The 26687-nt window shown below is 39.8% G+C and overlaps 1 long non-coding RNA gene across 1 annotated transcript in view; it reads left to right on the forward strand.

Annotated features, from left to right (window-relative positions):
• Positions 1 to 26296, forward strand: part of LOC140608085 (uncharacterized) — a 112043-nt gene extending 85747 nt beyond the window's left edge. The window contains exon 3 of the long non-coding RNA XR_012010068.1: positions 23459 to 26296. This is a non-coding gene — a long non-coding RNA (uncharacterized lncRNA). The remainder of the gene's footprint in view (positions 1 to 23458) is intronic.
• Positions 26297 to 26687: the final 391 nt, after the last annotated feature.

Here is a 26687-nt window from a genome sequence, read left to right on the forward strand (position 1 = left end):
TGTGGCTCCCTTTTAATACCATAGTTTTTAAAGCAGATTTTATAGGGCTGTATCAATAATCTTAGTTTTTTCAACAGTTAGTGATTATCCAATTCTCTGTCATACTCATATTTGTTTTAGGGTGGGATTCTATCCAGCATTGGGCATTAAGATATGTGATGGGGGCAGCCCGGGTGGCTCAGTGGTTTAGCGCTGCCTTCAGCTCAGGGCGTGATCCTGGAGACCCAGGATCAAGTCCCACATCAGGCTCCCTACGTGGAGCCTGCTTTTCCCTCTGCCTGTGTCTCTGCCTCTGTGTGTGTGTGTGTGTGTGTGTGTGTGTGTGTGTGTCTCATGAATAAATAAAAAAAATCTTTTTTAAAAAAGGATATGTGATAAAGACACCTTTGTAAGACTTTTTTCACATTGTTGGCCCTAATGAAATGTAGATACAATTCCTTTTTAAAAAAAATGCTGTAACCAACCCCAACCTTGCAAAAAGAAAGAGAAGAGAGGGTCTAAGAGGGAGAATCTAAACTATAGCCAACCCAACAGTATTTTAAACAGTACTTAGCACTTAAAACATTCTAGAATGAACCAAGTTGTATGTGTCCAGGAGCTGTTTTGTGAACATGCTGGTACAATTCAGGAAACTACTTAAGCTTCTGCTGTTGTGCTCTGTATGCTTTCCAGCCTTCTCACTGACTAGCCACTTCCATTGTCCCCTCAAGACCTTTGCACTGGACAGCCTCCCAGTTTAGGATACTTGTCCCTAATCTCAACCAACCTCCTTTCACCACTTCATGCAGACCTGAACTCAAATGTCACCTCTCTAGAGGGGCCCAACCACAGATTCAGCTCACTTGTTGCTTTCTCTGCTAATTCTTCCACTTCCACTTCTCTTGCTCAGATCTGATAGCTCCTTTTTTTTTTTTATCCTTCTCATTGTGCTTTTTTCATACTTCTCCTGGAAATTTGATCTTATTGTAGTAACTATTTGTATAAGGGTCTATTTTCCACACTAAGTTAGATTTTCTTGAAGATTTTTTTTTTAATCTTTGCATTCTGAGCTGTCATAGATCAAGCTCCTGACACACTATCGACTTTTATGTATATTTGTTCCATGAGTTCTCTGGAACTAGGCTACTCACTCAGATTTCTTTCCCTCAGGGCTTCCTATTGTCTCTTTAAAAAGAAATTCCTAGCAATTTCCCTGTATAGGAATTTATACCAAGGAGATTTTTGAATAAGTACGTAAAAATGGATGTGCAAGAAAGTTTTTCAGAGCACTGATTATAATATCAAAAAAAATTGCAATAGGCATAAATGTTGTTCGATAGAATTAGTTAAATAAGTTATGGTATGTCTCACAGAGGGATATTGTGCAGTCAATAAAAATGATGATGTGGATCTATATTAATTGACATGGGAAAATAACTATTATTGAATGAAAATGCAACAAAACAGGATACAGAACAGGATGTAGAGCATGATATATAAACAAAGTCATATATAAATATAGCTCTAGGTACTCATGCATATAGAAATATATGTAAGAACATTTGCCAAAATGTTATAAGAGTTAAATCTGGGTGGAAAGTTTTCACACAATTTTTCTTTTCTCTCTGTACATTCCAGAAATGTGTAGATTTTTGAAAGTAGGCATGAATTCATTTTATAACCAGAATAAAATAATAAAATAATAAAATTATTTCATTTAAAATATATATACTAATAAAGAGGAGAGTAGCTAGGCTCTACTATTCTGCTACATCAACGTCTTCACCCAAGCATGGAAAAGAGGCAATTCTTCTCATCCTGCTAATTAAGCTTCCTGAAAGCAGGTCAGCCCTGGGTGCAGGCCACACAGATGGGCATCCTCATGGCATGATTAGGAGCTATTGAGCTGCTTCTGTGCACCCCACCCTGGTCTCATCCTTGAGCCCTGCAGTCAGGCTTTAAAAGCCTAAGTTTCTCATTATTAGTTATTCCATTTGGATACTTCAATTAGGCAGCTGTTAAAATTCATGGGGAAAAAAAGCTATTATTAGTTAAGGACATGATAACCCAATTAATTCCCCAGCAAAAGGCTGAACCATTAGATTATGATATGGAAAAGGAAAGAAGGGGGAATGGGCAGGAATTGCTGATGCAAGTGGGAAAATTCAACATAAACAAACTCAGTCCCTGGGGAAAGTAGAGAAAGGGCAATAAACAGAACCAGGGGCTGGAATGATAACCACACCTACTTTGCAAATGTGTAGGGCAAAGCTAACTTCTCTGTGGGACACAAATAGCTGGTAACATTGCTCCTTAGTGGAACACAAATAGCTGCACACAAATACTCTACGAAGAGAAATTCTTCTTAAAAAAAAAATCGATCACTCACAGTTTGATTCTCCATCAATACATGCTTTACTTCTTTTTGGCCACACCTGCACAGTTGGATGATGACCATCTGCTGCAGACCAAATGAGACAAAATAATATTGTGATGTATTACCCAGTGTTTTTCATTCCCCATACTTCCTGATAACCCCCTTATGGCAGATTATATTTTCCCGAGATGGCCATACCAATGTATGTCCCAATCCACATGCTCACAATGTGGCCTGGACATGCCTCCCCATTCAGAGGTGGGGTCAGTGTTCCCTCTCCTAGAATGCAGATGGACCTTTGTAAATTCCTCAACTAATGAAAGGACACTGTGATTGACAGGCTTATCATAAAAGGCAATATGGCCCCTCTCTCTCTGTCTTTCCACCCTCCCTCCCTCCCCTTCTCTACTTGCCATTGGAACCCAGCTACTATGTTGTGATAAAGTTCATGGCACATGTATGGCCATGTGAGAGTCTTCCAGCTGACTGCACCACCTAGGCCCCCAGCCAAAAGCAACCTTCAGATACTGCATTTGCAAACTTTATGATCTCAGCCCCCAGTGTTGATGATTTCCAGCTGAGGCCCCAGATATGGAAAGAGAGATAACTTGTCCTCACTGTGCCCTGTCTGAATGCCTGGCCCACAGAAACCATGAGACATAATAAAATGTATTTTTGTTTTGAGCAGTAAGTTATCAGCATACTACCCTATTCCTTTTTTTTTTTTATTATTGGAGTTCAATTTGCCAACATATAACATAACACCCAGTGCTCATCCCGCCGAGTGCCCCCCTCAGTGCCCGTCACCCAGTCACCCCAACCCCCCGCCCACCTCCCTTTCCACTACCCCTTAATTTCCCAGAGTTAGGTTCTCTCATATTTTGTCACCCTCACTGATATTTTCACTCATTTTCTCTCCTTTCCCTTTATTCCCTTTCACTAATTTTTATTCCCCAAATGAATGAGACCATATAATGTTTGTCCTTTTCCGATTGACTTATTTCACTCAGCATAATACCCTCCAGGTCCCTCCACATCGAAGCAAATGGTGGGTATTTGTCGTTTCTAATGGCTGAGGAATATTCCATTGTATACATAGACCACATCTTCTTTATCCATTCATCTTTCGATGGACACCGAGGCTCCTTCCACAGTTTGGCTATCGTGGACATTGCCGCTATAAACATCGGGGTGCAGGTGTCCCGGCATTTCACTGCATCTGTATCTTTGGGGTAAATCCCCAGCAGTGCAATTGCTGGGTCGTAGGGCAGATCTATTTTTAACTCTTTGAGGAACCTCCTCACAGTTTTCCAGAGTGGCTGCACCAGGTCACATTCCCACCAACAGTGCAAGAGGGTTCCCCTTTCTCCACATCCTCTCCAACATGTGTTGTTTCCTGTCTTGTTAATGTTCACCATTCTCACTGGTGTGAGGTGGCATACTACCCTATTCTTACCACTGCCCTCAAATTAGGATGCTAAAAGAAGAGTGTCAATTATTTTTTGAGTTTCAAAGTAGTTTTTCCAAGAATCATCTCTAGGACAATGGCTTAAAGGAATTAATTTTGGAATCTAAAAATCCGAGCATTTGACTATCAAAAGACAACGCCCTAAAGAACTTAGAAGCATATTTATGACTTAAGCAATAAATTCATAAGAAGCCAAGATGACTGCATTTTCCAGTCTAAGAAGATATCAAAAACAATTTTTAAAAACTGTTTGTTAGAGAGAAGACAGAGAGTCTTAGTGGTAGACCTGGGAAGGCTTGGAACTCCAAATAAGAGACTTCACTGCTGGAATCCAGGCAGTGTAGACCAGAGGCATTGCTAGGGGGTTTTCTTCCTGGATGCCAATAAGATTGATGACGAGGGTCAAGGATGGGGGATAATCAGACATCTCTTGCTAACATTTGTAAATTTGTATCTGTGGGCCCCACAATAATCCAGAAGTTCCAAGGGCAATTTAGTAACAAGCACACAGAGAAGCAAAGAGTGGGGAAAAAAACAGTATGAACAGGATTTACCCAAGATTGATCATGTTAAACATTCTGCCATCAGTAGCAGGGAATGATTGAAATACTGTGTAAATTTACTTACTAAAATATTAAGCAACATTATTTATACATCTAAGTTATAGCTTAAGGAATGTGTACCCTCTTCACCATTTTGATATTCGCCTTCTCTGATAAAGTTGTAACCTCCAAGAGGGGAAGGACATAAATGGCCCACAGTAGGCACTCAATGAATAGGTGTTAATGAGTAAATAAATGAATAAGGAATTCTAAATAGCTCTACTGTGGAAATCAGAGGCCATGAATCATCTCACCCCTGTTTCCAACAAGCCAGGTGGCCTTTACTAGGTCCCTAACTCTCTTGGGGCCCAAGAGTCTTTATAAAATTAGATAATCTCCAAGTGTACCTCCAACTCTCATATCCCACTGGTCCATAAGCTACTATACAACAGGAATCAAGATCCAATCATTTTCATAGCCCCAGGACCTAGCATAGTGCCTGGCAAATAGCAGGCACTCGATAAATATTTGTTGAAAAATGAGATTAACGTTATGCTATGTTTCAAACCCTAACAAGGACAATGTGTAATTTGGTTGCCTTTTCAAGTACATAAATGTTAAATGAAAACTAAAGAGAAATAACAAACCGAGAATGTCATAATGTCATTTTCACGGTACAGCAACATTTCCTAACTGCCCAGCATTTAAGGAGTAATGGTTTTATTGCCCTGGAATCTGACACGGTGATTTGCTCTGACTTGCCTCCCTGTTATTCTGACTGACAGCCTCTCTGAGCTGTCTTTTGGTGGGCAGCTGTTGCCCCTGGTGCATTTTTGATCAAAAGTACATACGTCCTGTCATCTTTTATAATCCTCAGAACTTGAAGATTGTCTTTTACTTAAGTTTTCTGAACTGAAATTAGGTTTGAATAATAATCAGGATTGTGGATCTTCTAAAGCAAAGGTACTTTATGAGAAAATGCTATCTTATGATTCTTCCAGGCATAGAATTTCAGAGTTGAAAGATTTTTCCATCTTAGGATTTTATCTTATTAATATTCTCCTTTGCAATTCAAGTACCAAGAACTGGAAAAATCTCTGATTGTCCTGCAGCAATGGCATTAAAGGCTCCTCATAACATACAGCACCAGAATTGTGCCATAATTTAGTGAAATTGAACATTGCTCTGTGACTGCTAATTTTCCATCGAGATGATTCTGTCTCTAAGCAAGAGAAGAAAAGATGAAATCTTGATAGGGAAAAAATATCCCTTTTTCTAATTACTGTGAAGATTCTCAGATGCTTTAGGGTAAATATACCATTTTACCTTTACCCTAATTTTTACCATAAGGTTCTACTAAAAATCTTTATGTCTAGCATGTCATAACGGAGTTTTTCTTTTAATCTTCCACTTGGAAAACCCAGTTATAATTGTATAGTGATGATGTGCTCTGTTCTAGGAGACTGCTGTATCAGCGTACTCATTTTTAACCTTTATTTTCAATTATTTGCAGTTTGGGATTTAATCCCCAAAGTCAATTTGGGAGACTTCTTCTCCTTTAATAAAGGAAGCTAATTTACCCATTCTGCAGTTTCCAAACAATCACAATGAAAAACATGAGCATATACATGTTCATAGACTCTAAGTCCAGAAATATGCTTTTTAAACGTTCCTAATATGTTAATCATTAATACAAAATAGCTATTATTTTGCTGTTTTCTATTAATTTCAATAGAATCTCACTATGACTTTGTTGTGGGATAAATATCATTGGACTACAGATCTTCTGGATGAAATGGGTCTTCTTTTTCATGATCATATAAAATAAAATAATAATATATTTTATTTAAAATATATTATATTATATATAAATATATGTGACTATATATGAATATATTCATATAAAATAAAAATAATAATAGTTTCATATCTTTTTTAAAGAAGGAACCCAGGAATGCCTGGCATCTAACTCTTGATTTCAGCTCAGGTCATGATCTCAGGGTTGCGAGACTGAGCCCCATGTTGGGCTCCACATTAGGCATAGAGCCTGCTTAAGATTCTCTCTCTCCCTCTCTCTCAATAATAGATAGATAGATAATAAAATAGACATCCATTAGCTCCATTGAAGTAAATGTGTAGTTGTTTACTTGCTAATATTGGTAATTCAAGAAATTTTAACAACTATTAGACTATAAAGTCATGTCTCCACTCTGACAAGTCTTACTCATAAGATGATCGTGTTGGAATGAAGTGGACATTACAAGTGATCTGAGGGCCTCTCTCCTCTGTCATGCCTTTCCCACTGTGCAATATGAGTCCACAGACTATTCATCCTTTGATCTCATGAGATCTCTAAAATGCGAACATGTTACCTGAGGATCAGGATGTATTGTCACATCATGGCATGTGAACACCCAGGAATTATTTTTGGATATTAGTTAATGAGTTAGATATGACAGGTTTAAGCTTTGAGTAGAGAAACATAGGACAAATATCAAAACAGAAGTAAAGAATTATATATATTTTTAGCAACCCTCTCTAATAGTATTTTAAACATGCCATTATTATAAAAAAATTTTGTATTTGTTTACCTTTAGGTAATTAGCTTCGTTGAGGCTCCTTAGAGATCAGTCTGAGGCAAAGATGAGAGGCCCAGGCTTTGTAAAAGGCCTGATCCCAGGGAAGTAACAGTGAGAGGGGAGGGAAGGAGGAAAGCATAGACAAAGTGGCGGATTACTGAACTGGCCACATCTTCCTGGAAAGCATAGTCAGCTCAGTCACATGACTCTCCACGCCTTCTAGTCAGCTGTATGGAACCACCACACCTGGAATAGTCTATGTGGATTAGATTACCTGATTACCATTACCATTGCTCAACTCCTGATTACCATTGCTCAAAAGGCACCCCACCAAGTGTCAACTATCCACTCACTTCTGAGTTATGACATCCAGTCCCTGCAAGAAGCTGCTGGAGAAGCCCAAACCATAGCCAACATTGCATAGCTTTCTCTGAGCCCAAAAGTGCTGGGGAAGTCACAAGCTTTGTGAGTTTGGTCAGGTCAGATCTGAGCCAAGAAGCCTTAAGTCCCCTACTTCAGTGGACAAAATGGAGCCCATGCTGAAGCCCAGAGAGTAGTGGTAGCATTCAGACTGAATAGCATTCAACACTATTCAATGTTGATTGGGCTGTTCACTGAGCAACCATCCAAGGCCTAGAGGGCAGGTGGGCTGAGTAAATATGGAAACGTACATGAAATTATCTGGAACCAAAATTACTGCTATGTAATTTTTTGTTAAATAGGCTATGTCCTCTTTCATGGAAGAAATCCTATCCTACCATCCCAGCATCTTTGTGTCCTGAGAAGCAAGGGCCAGGTATACCATACCAGACTGGAATAAACCTTGTCAAGATGCATTTTTGTAAATGCTCATCTGATCTGGTCATCCTATGCATGAGAACATAGACAATAATTGTCAAAAGGCTTCATCCATCAAATGTTACCTATAGCACTTTTTAGAAACGGATTCTTTTATTTGGGCCATTACTTTAAAAAACAATCAAAAAGACAAAATGAAAACAAAAATACTCCCAGTGTACTATAGTAATTAAGAAGACAGGCTTTGAAATCACTAGCAGACCTAGTGACATATTTGTATAACATAAAACTAGATCTTGGTTTTCTTTGATGAAAAATGGAGATGATAATATCTGTTTCACTGCACTGTTGGGGAAGTATATTGGACTGTGTCAACTTAGCAGAGCTGGGAACCGTGTTTCCTAGACAACTGTTTCTGGTATGATTCGAGGTTAGGGTTGGCCAAAAGAGAAGCCTGCCCAAAATTTGGGAGAATGCAAGTGAAGCAGAGGGGAGGGGAAGGGCAGGAGACCTTTTCCTGCAGTCAGACATGGTTAGTGGTGACACGGATGGTGGGTCCCAGCAAGAACCGACTTCTCTCTGCTCCACGCCTAGCTTGTCACCCGTACTGCTGCTTCTGCTCATTAGCAGAAGCCACAAGCCCACCCCCAGATGCGTGGCTGCAAACCCATGGAGGCAGCTGCCACACAGAGGCTATAGCTTCCCACAGTCCTCTCCAAGTGGCTGCCCTTGCAATCCACCTGAAGCAACTGGATGTGCTTCATTTCCCAGATCTCACTGCAAGCTCTGAGCTGTCTACCTGAGCCAGTGCTTCAGGGCAACTGGCAAATGACACCTCCAATCTTCAACTCTCTCTCCTAGATCTTCACTTCCAAGCTTCTTGCACAGTGATGTACTAAACCTGCTTTCCAGGGAGTACCTGATTTGCAGCTTTTGCTGACTTCTGGGGTACAAATACTTCTACTTTTCAAGCTTCTAACATTAAGTCACTGAACACAGAGCTGGGAAGAAAGGCACCCAAGTGCTCTCGGAAGCTCATGAGCCGGCCCCAGCTCACCTCCAAATGAGCCCCTCATCTCATAACACTCACAGTGGCTCTCCTTCCTTGACTGAACTCTGACTCATACAGTGAGATTAGAAGATGATGGGCATCATGCTCAACACGGCACTGGCACACAGGAAATAATAAATTAAAGTCAGTGTGTTACAAAAACCAACCCTCATGTTGTGCTTGGTTCTGAAACTGGTAAAGGCATGTATGTACTTACAACCTACAAAGCAAAAAAATAGGCCCAGAGATAAAAGAATTTTCCAGCTAATGCAAGCACAATTTTTACATAGATTAACAAAAGGCTGTTGCATCTCTTTACAAATTAAGTACGCAAATTCGATTTCCTACAAAACAAATACGAATTAAGGAAATAATAGAATATTATGCACGTGCGGCAGTAGAAGGTTGCATTCTATGAATATTAAGCAGCAATTTTGTAGTTAACGTTAAATGACCATCCCGGGGAGAAATTTATAGTTACCGAATCTGTCCAGAAGCTTGTAGCTCCTTTCCAATAAACTTAATAGCAGACAAAGCCTGTGTAAACTTAAATTTCAATACTGCCTTTCCCCTCCTGTCTGTTCTCTCAGCTATGCTCTTTGCTAACTTCGTGGCTGTGGTCACAGAATATAAATACCCTTATCTCATTGGTGAAGCACTTTCAAAATCCCAAGCATGTGACATATGGACCTCATTTCTTCTTGGGCTTATCAAACAGCATGATGACTGGTACTTGCTTTTAATTTTAACCAAGGGTTTTGGGTTTATAATTTTTGTTTCCCCAGCTGAGAATGACTAAATCAATGCTTACTTTGGAGTTGATTGTATTTGGATTATTAAACAGTTAACTTAGGCATGAAAACACACAGTAAGCTACTCATTTCTTCCGCACCTCAGGATTGGTGAAACTTTTAGCCAAATATTGCTAACAGAAATATCCCTCCCTGGATACTGTGCAAATGCTCTTTTTTCTTTGCCCTGGAGCTACATTATTTGCAGATCTTCTTCTTTGCTTTACAAAATTCTACATCCGAAACCCCTGTGCTCTGCAAAGGACGCTTCACTGTATCAGGGCTTTCTTTCAAACGACAAGAGAACTTGCATGTTCTCAGTCAACAATTGTTCAAAATTTGTCTTTACGTCATCAAGCTTATTTCTGAGGAGATTTGGTTCCCTCTAAAGTGGAGTCTCTACAAATAGTGGCTGTCTCTAATAGTTACCCAGAGGTGACTTCTTGTTCTTTGTTCTGATCGCTCTGTCTCTTTGAACTGCACTGTAGCAATTGGAAGGATTTTATAAATCCTAGCCTGGATGGGACCAGGTAGAGAAAGAAAACCACCTCTGGGTTAACAATAACCCGAACAAAACATCCCTTATTGTACAGAATTCACTACATCTAGGCTCTTTCTTGGATACACCTATCAACATGAAGAAGGGAAAGTCGTTCCAGGCAAAAGAAATCACATGTGCAAAAGTGTAGTGGTAAGAGAAAATACACTGCCGTCCAGCGTCAGGAAATTGGTCACAGATGGAATGGTAGTGGTAGATGTCACAACTCCCCAAAACAGGGTACTGTTTTCTGCTCCGGGCCCTGGATGAATGGACTGTCCCTTGTGGACAGTGGACTAAGGAAAGGTTGAGAGGGAGGAATGGTGCAAGGCTCGACAAGGGAGACTTTCTTTGCACCTGGCACTGTGCATATGCAGATGAATGACAGCACGATGATGCATCACATCGCATCGTTTTAATAGCTCTGGTATACCCACCCAGCTAAGGCTTTGGTCTTGGTCAGGCAGGAAACAGGGGTCCATTGTAATATTTTAGGCATGGAAGTGGGGAGGGCAAATTTGAATTAGAGAGCAAGACCAGAGTGAGGCAAGATCCCCTGGGAACTACTGCCATAACCCATGCCGAAAGTGGCAGAGGCTTGAACTAAGGCAGTGACTCGGGATGGAGAGACAAGGAAGAGCTTAATGAGAAACCGAATGTTCCCTGTAAGGTGTGAGGGCTTAAGGACTCAAGGGTGACACTGACTTAGGAAATGAGTCGGTTTCTGCTTCAAGGGGAGAACAGAGAAAGAGGTGATGCTGCGAGGAGGAGCAGGAGCTGAGCTTTTGACTTACTGGGCGCCGGTGGATGAACCTCACAACTGACCACAAAGGTGGAGGACACACAGGCCAACACAGTGGCTTCCCGGGTTCCTCCCTTCCTGTTGGCGGAGCATCTCCCGGGAGGACACCTGTATTTCTGCCCAGACCCACACTCCACCCTTTAATAGACTTTTCAACTCTTCTCAAGAGATCTTAGGAACTGAGGACTCCACCTGTCTCCAATGTGGCAACAAGTCCCCGCCCGAGCTCCATCAGCAAGTTCAGATCACCCAGGTGAGGTGCAGAGCTGGGCCTCCAGCTCCTTGAGAGCAGCTGTCCTCATCTTCCTCTTGGGCCACACAAGTAGGACGGAATACAGCATCTCCCAGCCCACAGGGCTGCAGCTGTTTCTCTTTCCCATGGTCTCTCCTTTGCCCCAGAGTCTCTGATACCAGAAACCTGGTTCGTGGGCCTCACTCCAGCTTCTCCCCAGGCCCAGCACCTGCCTTGCCCCAGCCTCAACCAGGTCCCTCCTGTAATTCCTGTGCTTATCCAACAACCTCCTGCCTGGACCCTCTGCTTCTCACCTGGCCCGTTTTCCAAACTGTCCCCTGCTACATTGCCAGGAGGCTTTCTCAAATGCAAAATCTGATCATGTTGCTTAAAATACTTTCACAAATCTATATTCTTCTTGAGGACAAACCACAGATTTCTACCCGAGGCCCTGAGGTCTTTGATGTTTGGGTTTTACCCATGTCTCCAGGGACATTTTATAACCCTCCCCCTCACACACTGTTGTGGCTGCTTTGCTGTTTCTCCCTTTCTGGCTTTGTGCTCTGCCCTGATCCGACCCTGCCCTATGCAGATCTAGTCTACCCAGGGATTTATTTCTTCATAATTCATCAAGGAGACCTTTCCTGTCTCCAGGCAGAACTAGGTGCTCCCTTTTTGACCCCCTGCAGTCAGACTCATTTGTTTATTTATCTTGTCTCCCTCTCAGATCATAATGCCTTTCAGGGCAAGGACCATGTTCTTCCCCCCCAACCTTTGGCATGGTGCCTGGAACAACACAGTCCTCCTTTAGTAAATGTCCATTGTATCAGTAAATGAACAGATACAGGAAGACAAAGATCCACTCCTATGCTTCTCCTGGAAACTGCCTTGTATTTTTTACTCTCTCTTCTAATGATATAGCATTTACTTTCATTCTGAGCTTCCTGACAGCCAATGCATAAAGGGAAACAATAAAGGATATGGCGCTAGTTGTCTGAAAAAAACCAAAACTTTCACTTCTTCAAAAGAGACAAGCTTTTTCCTGATAATAAATTTTCAAAGGAATTCATCACATGAGTTCTTGCACAAGGAAAATTGAACAACATAATGGGCAGTATCTTTAAGCAGTCTTTACAGAAGCTACAGAAATATTCTCCACTTCACTGTTTCCAGTATTAAATGCTTTATTAAAAAAAAAAAAAAAAGATAAAGACCTAGCACTAAAACATGATTCATGAAAGAGTTTCCCCTGGGAAGGGCTGAACTAATGAGCACCACATTTAGAGCTTTCTGGTGATCAAGGATACAGTTTAGCACATGTAGGAGACTGTATATTTATAAATCCCATCTCTCAAATATCAGTTATCTCAGCTCGGCTTTGACAGGAGCTAAATGACAGCCCCAAATTGGATTCTCTGAATGCTAGAAAACTCCCACTCATTCAAGGGTAGCTATTTGTAGCATGTAAACTTTTGCCAGTCTGAGACAAGAATTTGGCCCAGTGAATAAAAAATATAGAAAAATAAATGTTCAGAAACTGTAGGAGGAGGAGAGGTTCCTGGTTGATTGTCCAACCACAGAATTCAGTTCTATTGCATTGCATAGAGACACTCAAAACTAAAAGTTACCAGAATGTGGGTTTATCACTGGTCCACAAGCTCATTAAGACAGTAAGAAAACAATCTTTCTATGGCTTGGTGTCAAAAAGCACTAGTCACCAGCTCCTCCCTCCCATCCCCCGCCACCGCCCACAGCCTCTACCAATGAAGACAAATAGAAATTCTTCAGAATTAAAGCTCTAGGAATGGGACCCTGGGGAGCAGGAAGGGCGTAAATTGTCAAAGGAGGAGTAAGATACCAAAATAGCTAACTGTCCTTCAGAATGTTCTGCACAAAACATCTCATTCAGTCAGCACCCTGCTTGCAAGAGGGAAGCAGAGGAGCAGATGAGAGAGTTCAGGATCAGACAGGCATGGGGGCGGAGCAGTGCAGCTGCAGATTTGGTCAGCTCTGGTTCCCTCAATGCATTGTTCTAACAAAATATCTGAGTGAGGCAGAGTTGAAATTCAGTTACAAGAATAGTCATTACAGCCATCATCAGAACCCAAAAAAGACTTCCACAAAGACAAAAAAAAAAAAATAAGCAAAAGAAAAATTGTTGCAATAGTTGTTTTCACAGCTAAATTTACTAAATATTGAGACCTCTGATATAAAGAAAATGAAACGACTCTAACTTCTAAAATAAAGTTGCTAGAAAAAAATATCAGCAAAGCAGCTTTCTAGAACAAAGTAAGTGGATGTTGCTTCAGCATATTGATTGATACATAATCCAAACATATTGACTTATGTGTAATTAACAAAAGAGTTTAATTAATCTGCTGATTGAAAATGTCATCAATCTTATTCAAGTGAATTTTAATTCAAAGATAATATCATTATGAGTATTATGCTCAAGTAATTTTATTTAATTAATCATAAAACTTGTCCTCACATATGCCTTTAGCCTCAATAAATCATAAAATAGCTGACAAATTTCCTTTCTAGGAGAAAATTAAAGATATCAATTTGAAGCACTTTGTTTTATATTATTGCTTGATGTGTTCTGAAATGAAAATGCTGTGTTTCAAAAGCTACCTTCTCTCCTTTTCTCCCTACTTACATAATCATATAGGATGGCAATTCTTTTGTGAGCTTTCCTATATCCATGAATAAAATAGACTTCTCTGAAATTTTTTAAAGGAAAGGATGTGTTTTCTCAGGCTTGAGAAATATCTGAGCTTGTTTTTCAGAAACCTTGGCAGAAAAACAAGGAGCAACTACTGAATAATCATTCAAATGACAAGTCTTCATTAGGTTGAATTACTGAAATGAAACTATTTCGGTAATTGTTATTCCTCCCTCATCCTATGTAGCAAGCTAAAATGAACAAAATACACTTTGGGTCTAGAAAGCAGATCCCCCAAAGCCAATTAATGCTCCCAAGCTAGTAGGATACTAATTAGCAATTATTTCTGCCCAGTGATGCCCAGGCATCCTGGGTTGCTAAATGTTCCCCTTGTCCTAAACCGCCAGGGAACACTCATGGAATAGTGATAGTTCTTTGTAGGGTGGCTTACAGAATGTGTGTCTGAACCTATACTAAATGCCCTCCTTCCTCATCCCTGAGGAAGATAGATGAATGCCAACAAGGAAAAGCCAAGACAGGTAGAGGCTTAAGAGGGACATATTTAACAAAAGGAACTAAGTTGCAATTGAACAGCCTGCGAAGGGTGACAAGCAATGAGAAAGAGGCATACAGGTAGGAAGACGTAGGAAGACGTGTGGGGAAGAGACAAGCAGAGAGAATTTCTCCTCCTCCCCACCAGTGTGAATCAAACTGCAATTCACCCGGTGGGACCTAATTAAACCAAAAGTCACTCTCCAGAAACCCCCAAATCACTTGGAGATCCTATTGTCTTTAGTAATCGAAATGCCCAGAGAGCATCAGTGGTGTGAGAAAAGGTAAGTCCAATTTTGAGGGAATTCCAACTCATTTTCAGGACACTCGATCTATTGCCATAACTCTTGTTTCCTCCTCCAAGCACAATTTTCCTAGAACAAATAAAGAAATCGAATGCTTTTTTTTTCCTCTCCAAAGGAAAAGCTTAAAATGTGAGGCGGCTTTTAAAATCTCTTTTTCATTCATAGGCTACACAGCCCTTTAAATTGATGCGTGACAGTTCTAGGAGATTCACTGGTAAACAACGGTTCTCGTCACCAGCACATTTTTTTCTAGAGAAGATTACATGATTTTTCCCTTTATTGAATTAAATCTAACAAATATTTATCGAGCGCCCATTACACCCAAGGTAGTATGCTGCAAGTTATAGAAAAATCGCCTATACAATAGTGCCAGCCTTCAAACATTTGGCCATTGGAAGGATGAAAATGGAGGATAAAATAAGATGAGTAGACCCATCAACAAATGACTCTAACAGAGGCAAAATAATGGAAAGGCCATAAAAAGATACAAACAAAACGAAATGAGGTGTCAAGGAAGGTGTCTGTTCAGTCTTTTATAACAGAGTACCATAGACTGGGTGGCTTACAAACAACAGACATTGAGTTTCTCTCAGTTCTGGAAAAAGGAAGTCTAAGATCATGGTGCCAGCATGGTTGGGTTCTGGTGAGAGCCTTCTTCCAAGTTGCAAACTGCCAACTGCTGGTTGTACTCCCACAAAGAGGAGGAGAGACGGGAGGAGAAGCAAGCTCTCTGGAGTCTCCTCTTCTAAGGGCACTAATCCCACTCAAGAGGGCTCCACCCTCATGACCTCATCAAATTCTAATTACCTCCCAAAGTCTCCATCTCATTATAGCATTGCATTTGAGGGATAGTTTCAACATCTGAATTTGGGGGGAATGCAAACATTTAGTCCATAAACCGAGAGAGATGATACCTGGCTTCTTTGGGGGTATTCATTTGTTCATTCAAAAAATCATGTCATGTGCCCTGCCCACCGCCTATGTCCTGTGCCAGGACCAGTATACAGTGAACAAAACAAACAAAAAGGAAAAATAATAAGATACCAGCTTGAATGTCAGGTATATTTTTCTTTCAATGGTTTATTGAGTATCATTTTCCCACATGCTCACCAATATGTGGAAGTGTCAGACTTTACTTTTTGCACACAGAAGGGAAAACATCTTGTTGCCTATTTTAATTTGCATTTTCCAGGGGCACCTGGGTGGTTCAGTGGTTGGGTATCTGCCTTTCGCTCAGGTCGTGATCCTGGGGTCCTGGGATCAAGTCCTAAATCGGCCTTGCCACAGGGAGCCTGCTTCTCCCTCGGCCTATGTCTCTGCCTCTCTCTCTCTCTCTCTCTCTCTCTCTCTCTCTCTCTGTGTGTGTGTCTCTCATGAATAAATAGATAAAATCTTTTTTTTTTAATTTTGCAAGTAAAATGGAAAGCTTTTCAAATGTTGTGTGTTTATTGTTCATTCACATCTCTACTGTGACTTGCTTCCTATATCCTTTGATTTTTTTCTATATTGTTTGTCTTTTTCTTATTCATTTATAGGAATTTTTTATTCCAAACATTGATCCTTTCTTATGTAAACAGAAAATATCTGCTCCTAGTCCATAGGTTGTTTTTAAACTTCATTTATAGAGCACTATGCCTTGTGGAGTCAAATTTATCTGGCTTTTCCTTAATAGAATGTGGTATTTTACTTTTTAAAAAATTCCTTCTTTATCTTGAGTTCACATTTTTTTCAATTATTTTCTGTGGAGGTTTTTGTGGGGTTTTTTTGACATGTTTTTCCTGGTGGTTTCTTTTCATTTCCTAGAGTTTCATTTTTCGCATTTTTGTCTGGAATTTGTTTGTGTGTGGTGTGAAATAGTGATCAAATTCTCATTTTCTTTTCTTGAAGAAAGTCAGCTGTTTCAACATCATGTACTTCATAGGAATAGCTTTCCCCCACTGGTGTGGATGTCCTTCCAGTAACAAATCAAGTGCCATGCCTAAGTTATTTTCTGGGGTCTCTCTGCCATGCACTGATATGCTTATAAATTCCTCTGATATTCTCTATTTGCCATGCTTTCACTTTCCTTATGTATGTTCTTGTCTTGGTTTTTGTGGATTAATCACATTTTCTTCATTTTCCTTTACTCATTTAGCATTTTAATCTATGTTTGTTGTTTTAGTAATTATACCTAAATTTCTCCTATATGTGTATCATTAATATACACATTTATAATATGCATAAAGTTTTATATATGTGTGTATATATATAGAGAGAGAAAGTTAAATTAAAATTTTTCTAATAAAGGCTAAAGTTCATACATATATCTGTCATCCTTCTAAACTAAATTAGGACCTTGTATAATTTGACATTCTCCAGAATCACTCCCCTGCTGTTGTGCTTTGTTTATTTGTTTGATATTTTGGATAGTTTTGTTTTCAGCACATATGATGAACAATGTTGTTATTATTCTCATTGATTTTAATCTCAATTCTCATTTAGATTTACCACCATAATTTACTTGTTCCCTTTGCTGCTTACATTCTGCTTCTTCCTCCCAAATATATTTTTCTTCAGACTAAAGTATATCATTTAGCAATCTTCTTTAGTGAGTGTGATCTATCTCATGTTACTGGGGAAAGTAAACTTTCTAAGTCCTAGCAGGCCTAAAATGTCTTGTTCTTACTCTCACTCTTAATTTTTTAAATAGGTAAAACAAGCACCTGACCCAAGACTAAAACATGAAGCACAAAATATCCTACTCATTATAAAGTTTTAAATCCCCAGTCATTTGCCTTTAGGACTTTGATAATCTATTCCATTGCCTTACGACAACTATCACTGCTAAGAAGTATGCTGTCCATCTTACTACTGGAGGTTATAGTTTACCTTTTTATTCTTCCCCTCTATTGGCTTTTAGGATTGCTCATGATTCTTGATACTCTGGGCTTGTACTACTGAGCGTCTGGGTTTGGAACTCATCCATCTATCAATATCTATCTGTCTGTCTGTCACCAGTTTTCCTACTTCTTAGCCTCCCAGTTGGGTAATTCTAGTTTGTCTGCTCAGGCACCATGGGGTTGACCAGTCCCAAACCAGTGATTGAGCTTATGGTCTCTGGGTTCCTGTTGCACACAGGCAGCATGTCTTTGGGCTCTGTGCTTGCCTGTAGCACAGTCCCGGATTTAACCAGGTAAGATGGCTCTCACCCTTGGCCTGAGGCAGCCGCTTATTTCAGGCTGCAGCCCCTGTATAGTGGGCAGTGATTATTTTTCCCCTTCTAAGGAATTGAAGCACTTTTCTAGCTCAAAGTCTCACATAGGGTATTCAATTTCTGAGGCCCCCCAGGCCAACTTGCAGGTTTTGGACTTAACTTCATTTCCAAGATGCTATTCAAAACATAACCACTCAAGCCTCCCTTGGCTGCAGGCCTCTCTAGAGCCACATGGCTTTCTTCCTACTCACCACTCTGAGTTCCCTTTATATTTTTAGCATTGGACAGCCTCCTTGCTTTTAGTGTGCATTTTAACTTTTAATGTTTAAATGCTTTACCCAGCATTTTTATTAATTTGGATGGTGAAACATATTTTATTGTGCTCAATCTATTCTCCTGTCCAGGATATTTCTTAGTGACATTTCTTAATGTCACCCAGATTGGAAACCTGAGAATCAGAGGATCTGTCCCTCTTCCTCAGATGGTCAGTTATAAATCCCTACTTGTTCTCTTCCCAGAGATTTCTCAATTTCATGTCCTCTTTTCTTGGTCACCTTTATTACTGCCAAAGCCACTTCCCTGGTTTAAGTTATCAGACTTCCTTACCTGGGAATTTTCCGTCTAGTAAAAAACTAGGGGTGGGGGGTGGATGGAGGGGTGGTCCAAATTATATTTTAACAATTAAGTTCTTATTCTTTTTCATCTCCTTAATCCCTTCCAATCCAACCTGTATGATGACACCAAATTAATATACATATTTAAAATATTTTATTTCTGATTATAATAGTATTTTATTATTCAATACAGGGCATTGGGACATTGGTTAAACTTTTTCAATCAAAAAAAATAAAAAACTTACATCCCAATATCACACCATGTGCAAAAATGCCATATTATAGTCTGGAATCCATAAAAGCATCAAAAGAAAAACATAATTTAAAAATTAGTCTAGTGTGGAAAAATCTTTCCTAAGCAAGACACAATACCTAGAATTCATAGAGAAACAAATTATCAGGTCTTATTGCCTATAAATTTTAAATTTCCTTATAATAAAAGTGAAAATAAACAAAGTTAAAAGGTAAGTCCCAGATTGGAAGACATTTTTGTAAATATCACATATTAAAATGACAAAGGCACATCACATAAAAAGATTCCACAAATTAATAAGATAAAAATGAGAATCTCAATTTTTTAAATCAGCAAAGGATTAAAAACTGTCAATTTGCAGAACAAGAAATACAAATAGAAAATGTGCATATGGGGATGCCTGGGTGGCTCAGAAGTTGAGCATCTGCTTTTGACTCAGGGCATGATCCCGGGGTTCTGGGATCAAGTTCCATATCAGGCTTCCTGCATGGAGCCTGTTCCTCCTCTTCCCTGTGTCTCTCTGTGTCTCTCATGAATAAATTAATAAAATCTTAAAAAAAAAAAGAACAAAAAAAAAAAAAAAGGAAATGTACATACGAAAAGATCCTCAGCTTCATTAGTAAGAAGGGAGATGGATATTTTTAAATAAAATTTTGGCCTTAGAAATTGGAAAAAAATAAAATATTGATTTCATTCACTGAAAAACGGCAGAAGAGTGAATCACTGGGGCTATTTTGGCTGTCATTTTTGACAGTATTTTTCAAAATTTTAAATGCTGTATAGTCTTTGACCCAATAATCCTTCTTATAAGAGTTTTAAGAAAACACTTGCACATGTGCACAAAATTCATGTATAAAATATCCTTGAAGTGTTACTTGTTATAATAATTTCCTTATATGAGGGAGTGGTTAACAAAAATTATATTACATTTATTCTATGGAATACTATGAAACCATCATAAAGAATGAAATAACCCATATGTGGAAAGAGTTGCAATGTGAAAATATAAGTCATCAGACAGAGGCATAGCATGGTTGTATCTGTTTTATAACTAACAAAGTTGAATCCATGCATGTATCTATGTGTGTGTGCACACATGAATATATTTATGTGTGTGTTCACATACACACAAATATATAGCAAGGTAAATGAGGGACTGAAAGAATAAACTAAACTGGGGCACGTGGGTGGCTCAGTGGTTGAGCATCTGCCTTTGGCTCAGGGTGTGATCCTAGGGTCCTGGCATCGAGTCCCGCATCAGGCTCCCTGTAGGAGCCTTTCCCTCTGCCTATGTCTCTGCCTCTCTTTCTGTATCTCTCATGAATACATAAATAAATTAAAAAAAAATAAACTAAACTTATCAGAAAAAAATCTAAGTTGGTGGGGAAAGTGGTCAGAAAAGCCGAATTCTCTCTGTATATGTCTGAACTTTTTAATCCTTTTGATAAAAATACATTCATGCAACACAAAAACTAAAGCAGGCAGAGAATCTTGAAAATACCAAAAAGGACAAAGAAGAAAATTAAAATCACGTATAATTCCATAGTCATCTTACTTAAATGAAAATCCGATCACTACACATGTACAGATAGATCAATGGCTTCTCCTTCCCTATGAGATCAACTGCAAATGCCTCCGCACGTAACATTCTTATCCCTGGCCCCTTCCCAGCTTCACATCCTCTTCTCCCTCAACTAGTAACCTAACATCTGACCAGGACTTGAAGTTTTCTGAATACATCTGCTATTCCTTCTGCCTGAAATACACTCTCCCACCCTTGGCCAGCAACCAGTTGTTGGTTCTGTATTCCCTCTGCTGCTTTATATAATGGTACTTCCCTGAATGCTTTTCCTCTCCTAGTGTTGGTTTACCTCCTCTGCTAGGCCATCAGCATCTGAGGGAAACAATTCATCAATGCCTGCCCCTATTCACATACCTACCCAGTGACTGGTACAGGCATCGGCTCCTGGTGGGCCACTCGTGAGGTGATGAATGAGTGCATGCATAAACGGAGGCATGCAAGCACCAGAGAAACATACAAGAAAATAAGGATTACTGAGAAGCAGTGGAGACTCAGCTTGAAATGTATTACATTTTACTGCCCAGGATCCAAATCCATCATTTAACTCAGTTCCATCACTTTCTCAAGCAACACCTAACACCTGGAGAGCAGAAGTGGAGCAAAAGGGAGAGAGCATCAGGGAAAGTTGCTTAGGGATACAGTGATGACAAAGGGGCTGGCATCATTGTGGAGTGGTGCTTAGCATGAGGATAAGTGACTGGTTGTGGCTGGTGATGAAGCAAGAGCTAGAGTGACAGCCCCGGAGCTGACTAGCTGAAGTGAAAGAATTGTTGTAAGGTGGGGCTCAGGGAAAAGCTTTCCAGAGCATTCTTTCCCAAAGTAGTGCTAAAGTATGTAAATAGGTATTTATGCAATGGGAAAGTCTTCCATGGCCAAGGATTTGGGAAACCCTGAATTCAGTAAAGGTAGAGACAATTCTCAGAGCAGGATTTCTCAGAGACCTGACTTTAGTAAACTGCTTTATGAAATGTCAAAAGGGTGCTGTACCAATGTTTACCAAATGTATTTGACCTAGTGTATCAGGTTGCTTGGGTGGTTATAACAAAGCTCCCTAACCTGGCGGCTTCAACAACAGAAATTTATCATCTCACAATTTTGGAAGCTGCAAGTGTGAGAGCAAGGTGTGTGTGTGGGGGGGGGGGGGAGCGGGGGTTGGTTCCTTCCGGAGGCTGTGAGGGAGAATCTATTCCAAGACTTTCTCCTAGCTTCTAGTGGTCTCCTGGCACTCTTGGACAGTCCTTGGCTTATAGAATCACCCTAAATTCTGTCCTCGCATTCACTTGCCATTCTCCCTGTGTGGGTGACTGCCTCCATATTTTCCTTTTCTATAAAGACACCAGTCACAATGGATGAGGGTTTCCCATTATACAGTAATGATCCCATCTTGACTTGACTGATAACATCTGCAACAACCCTATTTCCAAATAGTCACATTCCAAAATTTCAATATATAAATTCTAGAGGGAAACAATTCATCCCACAGTGAAAGATTCAACCCCAGGTGAACTGTGGAGACCCTGGGTCTCAGGGCCTTGACTCAGCCAGACCTGAAGGAATTGCTGAAGGTTCTTGGTCTTGTCACAAGAATGAATTTAAGGACAGGCATACAGCACAGTGGCTGAGTTACACATGCAGCCACCATGACTGGCCCAAGTCTAGATCTGGCTTCTTGTGGAGTGCTGCGAGGACCAGCCTCTGATCTTCCCAACAGCTGGCCTTGATTTCCATGATGCTCACCTAGGTTATCTGTTAGAACCTAACTAACTGCCTACGCTAACATTAGCATGCATTAACCTTTTGGCATGTAACTGTAGCAAAACCACTGCCTCACGGAACCCAGTTTTGGTAAGATCTGCTAAAGTGGATTCTCTATCATAAAGTTCTTCCAAAAGAGAGCTAAAGATAGGGGCCTCCATTTACTGAGAGCCTAGAAAGCACCAGGCAATCTAGGAAAGGTGGTATGGCGATGAAGATTTTACAAATGAGAAATAAGAAATTTACAAATGAGAAAACATTCTGATCACTAAAGATACCCACCCAAGGTGACTGAGCTGTGTTTCAAACCAAAATCTGTCTCATTACCAAACCACTTCTCTCTCCACTCCAACTTGCTATTTCCCAAATGAATGTGAACATCATTAGAGTGAGATCCTTGCTGTGAAAATAATGGGGTTATTTTTTTCACCCCTCACGAATGCCTAATCCATACTGAAAAGTGGTTGAGATTTGAAACAAAGCAAAGGCAGCAAGGCTTCTTTCTCATCGTTGAAATAAATCTGTTTAATACGTAGGAAGCACTCCTGGTTAAATGTTTACCTTTTGAACCCTACACTGAAGGAAATGGTTTCCTGAAGCTTTGGCTAATCTTTTAGCAAACTGTCAAACTAAAAACTTGGGTGCTTCTTGATGAGGATTTTAACTGCACTATTGATTATAGTGCAGCTAGAAACCATTTTCAGACTTATCTTCATATGATTTAATTGACATTGAGAGGTATTTTAATTGAAACGTTAGACTTCCTCAGTAGAACTACCCTTTGTTTCTAGCAAGGCAATCTAGCTTTTATGCTTTTAATCGCCATCTGTTGTTCAATAAATGTCAAATCGTTCCTAATGGTCTCTCTAAGCATAGGGTTGGTTTTTTGTTTTTTGTTTTGTTTTGTTTTTTAATTTGCTTTTGTACTCAGTGTTCGTTATGGGCAAATGAGTCCTTGCCGTAAAAGAGTGCCATTTCTCATGGTGCTTCAGTCCCGTTAGAAGGAAAAAGTGATTAGAAATAAAGAGACAAGAGAAATGCTTCTTCTTTTTTTTTTTTTTTTTAATTCTTCTCGGCAGTGGGGAGATTTAGAAAGTCTATAAAAATGTTTCCTCTCAGCACTGCTGGTGATTTTGCTCCCACTCAAAGCATAAAAGGAACAGAGACCTCCAAAAATCTTTGAGTTGCTTAAACTCTCTGAAATGATAGAAGCTAATATATTTAAAAAGATGGGTGAAAGAGAACATCCACTGAACTCAACCAAGTTCGAGATGTACCAAAGATCTCTTGACTTCATAAGCCAATGGGGATTCTCTCTCTCTCTCTCTCTCTCTCTCTCTCTCTCTCTCTCTCTCTCTCTCTACCTTGTGGGGATTTTGTAGAGATAAAGCAGAGGCCATACAAGGACTCCATTAACCAGGACCCCACAATGGATTCTGAATTGAACCAGCCTACTCTCCAGAGGTGGAGGAAGAGAATGGCCAGTGACTTCAAATGATGTCAGCAACGAGAGAAGGAAAGACCCTCCCTGGGGAAATGCAGAAAATTCTTCAAGAAAAAGAAAAAAAAAGCAAGAATTGTTTTGTTTTTCCTCATTAGCTTCCTAATACCCAGCATCCTCCATGAAAGATCTATCTTCCAAGGTTAGGAAATCAAATGACACTGGCTCATTGGAGGCCCAGAGATAACGATTATATGGCTGCTGGGAAGGGGGAGTGGTCTTTCATTGAGACTTGTGTGCATCAGGTCACAATTAGCTTGCAAACCAAGAAGTATGCTTGGTTGCTTGGATAAGGGTTTGAAATATTCTCCAAGGCTTGAAAGAAGTATTTTCTAAGAAGTAATTAGAATTGGTTGAAATACAGGGCTATAAATGGGGGACTGGCACAATTTTACAAGAAACAGATCATAACTCAACATTCTAATGACTTTTGCTTTAGAGAAGGTCAGCAAAGCTATTAACAAGGGAAGTGGGCATGCAAAGTTCTCCATCCCAGACTGTGACTGAACTTTGAACAAAGTTCCTCCATCAGGATTTTGACTCTAAATATCTGAGCTGCTGCCTTTGCTCAGGACCAAGTGCTGAGAGGGGCTAAATGGGTGGCCGGGCTTCTGACTACCATTTTGCATGTCTCTAGCCCTCTTCCCCCAAAGAGATAAGAATAAAGATGCTGACAAGTTCATTTTTTCAGGCACTATAGCCAAAAATACCATGGATTATTACAAATATTAAAGTCCTCCAGACCCAAGTAGAATTTCCCACACATTAAAAAAAGGAGAGGAGGCTTAACAGCAGTCCCTCTGTCACCCTGTCCTCTTCCCTGAGATACAGGCAAACACGCCAACATGAGTCACATGGCCACAGAGGGATTTCAAAGGGGGACCAGTCTCCCGTGCTTCAATTTGGAAACATAGCCTGGATAATTTCAAAATGAACTCACTTGCCCCACAGCTGCTGTGTGTTACTTGCGTACACATCAAATATACTCTCATTAGCTTTAAACTAAGGTTAGGGAATGTGTCTGTTTATTTTGTCTTTCTGCTCCCCATCCTTTAGTACTCAAAACAGTGCCTGAAATCGCAACACATATTTATTAAATTAAAAATAAGAATTATAAACTGGGAGTTTTCAGAGGAGCTTCAGAGCAGCTTTGAGTTCTTCCCAATTACCCTAATCTTTCCCAGTGACCCAGGAATTTGGAGGGTGGGCGGAGGGAGCAGTATTCCCTTCCTATATCCTTCTTGCTTTCTTTAAAAACCCAGCACCCATCTTACTCTTTTTGTTCCTCTGGGGGTTCACCACTGACTCAAGATGAACTTGACCCTAGGCCTCTCCTTTTACAAGGCCAGGACCAAATTAATCACTAGAGTCAGTGTCAATTAAACTACATGTCTAGCTATATAGCTCTCCCCAGGTGGCCTCACTGAATTAAAACATTTGACCACTAGACTCCAGCCAGAATCAAAGTATTGTCTAGTCAAAATTATGAGGAACAAGAGGGAAATACATCTTTGGACCATCATACCTTCCTCCCTTGCAGATTATCTATCACTCCCTCAATCATAATGATTTCTGATGGACTATATTTATATGTTTTATAAAACATAAATACATATGTGTTTATATACATATGTATATAAATTATACATAAAATATAAGCATATAAATTTACAATTTCCCTGTGTATGATTATATATGTCCTACAATTATATATGTCCAAAATTTCCTTTGCTTCTAACACTAAACAGTGTCACTTCTATGTTGAACTTAACTCTTGTTGCTCTCAACTCTTAAAAAATTGGAGAATTAACAGATGGGATCCTTTAACCCAACTTCCCTATATCTGTGATGTCATTAGCCTTGGAGTCTGAGTTCCTGGGCCTATTTCTGTCCTTGCTTCAGCTCACCTGAAGTCTGTTTATTTTCTGATTCCTGTGAACTCTAGGCTTTCTTCTGTGGAACCAAGGTAACAATATGTTGCCTTAATTACTCTTCAAAGATGTTTATTGTGAAAGGATACCAGAATAGCTTTTCCAGCCCTCCTCCTGTGAAGAATTCTAAAGGTTAAGGCCTCCAGTAAACTGTGATTAGAAAAAAAATCAACGAAGTAACTGTATAATCACTGCTATATTTAGCAGGCTAGTGATTTCCAGAGAAACCTGGCATTTCTGCCCTGCAGCCTCCTTCAACCCCTCAGGAAGTCTTCCGGCCAGAATCTGTGACGCTCTCCTAGCCCAGCACCTGGAGCAGGGCTACAGGCCTGAAATAGCTCAAAATACCTTAGCATCTCATATAACAAAAGGGAGTCCATCTCCAAAAGAAAAGAAAGAAAGGGAAATGGCTTACCATAAAATGGTTGGGTGAGGTAGTGCTGGTTCATAAAACAAAACTATTGTATAAAATTCCAGTGAGTTTTTTTGTTCTCTTAGGTTCTTATAAGGTAGAACCCAATTTCTTTTTTTCTTTTCTTTTTCTTTTTTTTTAGTAATCTCTACCCCCAGCATGGAGCTAGAACTAACAACCCAAAGATCAGGAGTCACATGTTGTACCAACTGAGCCAACCAGGTGCCCAAACAGCCTCCTTTTTTAAATCGCTCAAGACCCTATAGTAACTGGCCTAGTATAGTTGTATTCAGGGACTAATGTCTCCTTCAGACTCTGGGATTCCCTTTTTGTGGTTGTACTACCCTCCATGAAACTATTTCTCTTTTCCCTTCTAGTATTGCTTTGTGCTCTTCCTCTTCCATTAAAAAAAAAAAAAAAAAAAGCCTACTTGTCAGAAAGTCTGTCATTTATACCTTAGGATATATTGGATTCACTTGTGGGAAGAGAGATATAATTATTTAAATTATAATGGCTAACACGTATTTAGCACTTACCATGTGCGAAGAACCTTTCTAAGTTCATCTTATATATGAATTCAGTTAAGTCTCACAACCACCCAATGAGATAGTTTGTTATTATTTAATCCCCATCTTATAGATGAGAAAATTAAGGCACAGAGAGGTGAAAAAAATTGTCCAGGGTCGCACAGCTAGCTAGTAAATAGAAGAGCTGGGCTACACACTCAGGCAGTCTGACTCTATAAACCATGTTCCAAACTTCTAAAC

Source organism: Canis lupus, chromosome 17, assembly GCF_048164855.1.
Source record: "Canis lupus baileyi chromosome 17, mCanLup2.hap1, whole genome shotgun sequence".
NCBI classification, from domain to species: domain Eukaryota; kingdom Metazoa; phylum Chordata; class Mammalia; order Carnivora; family Canidae; genus Canis; species Canis lupus.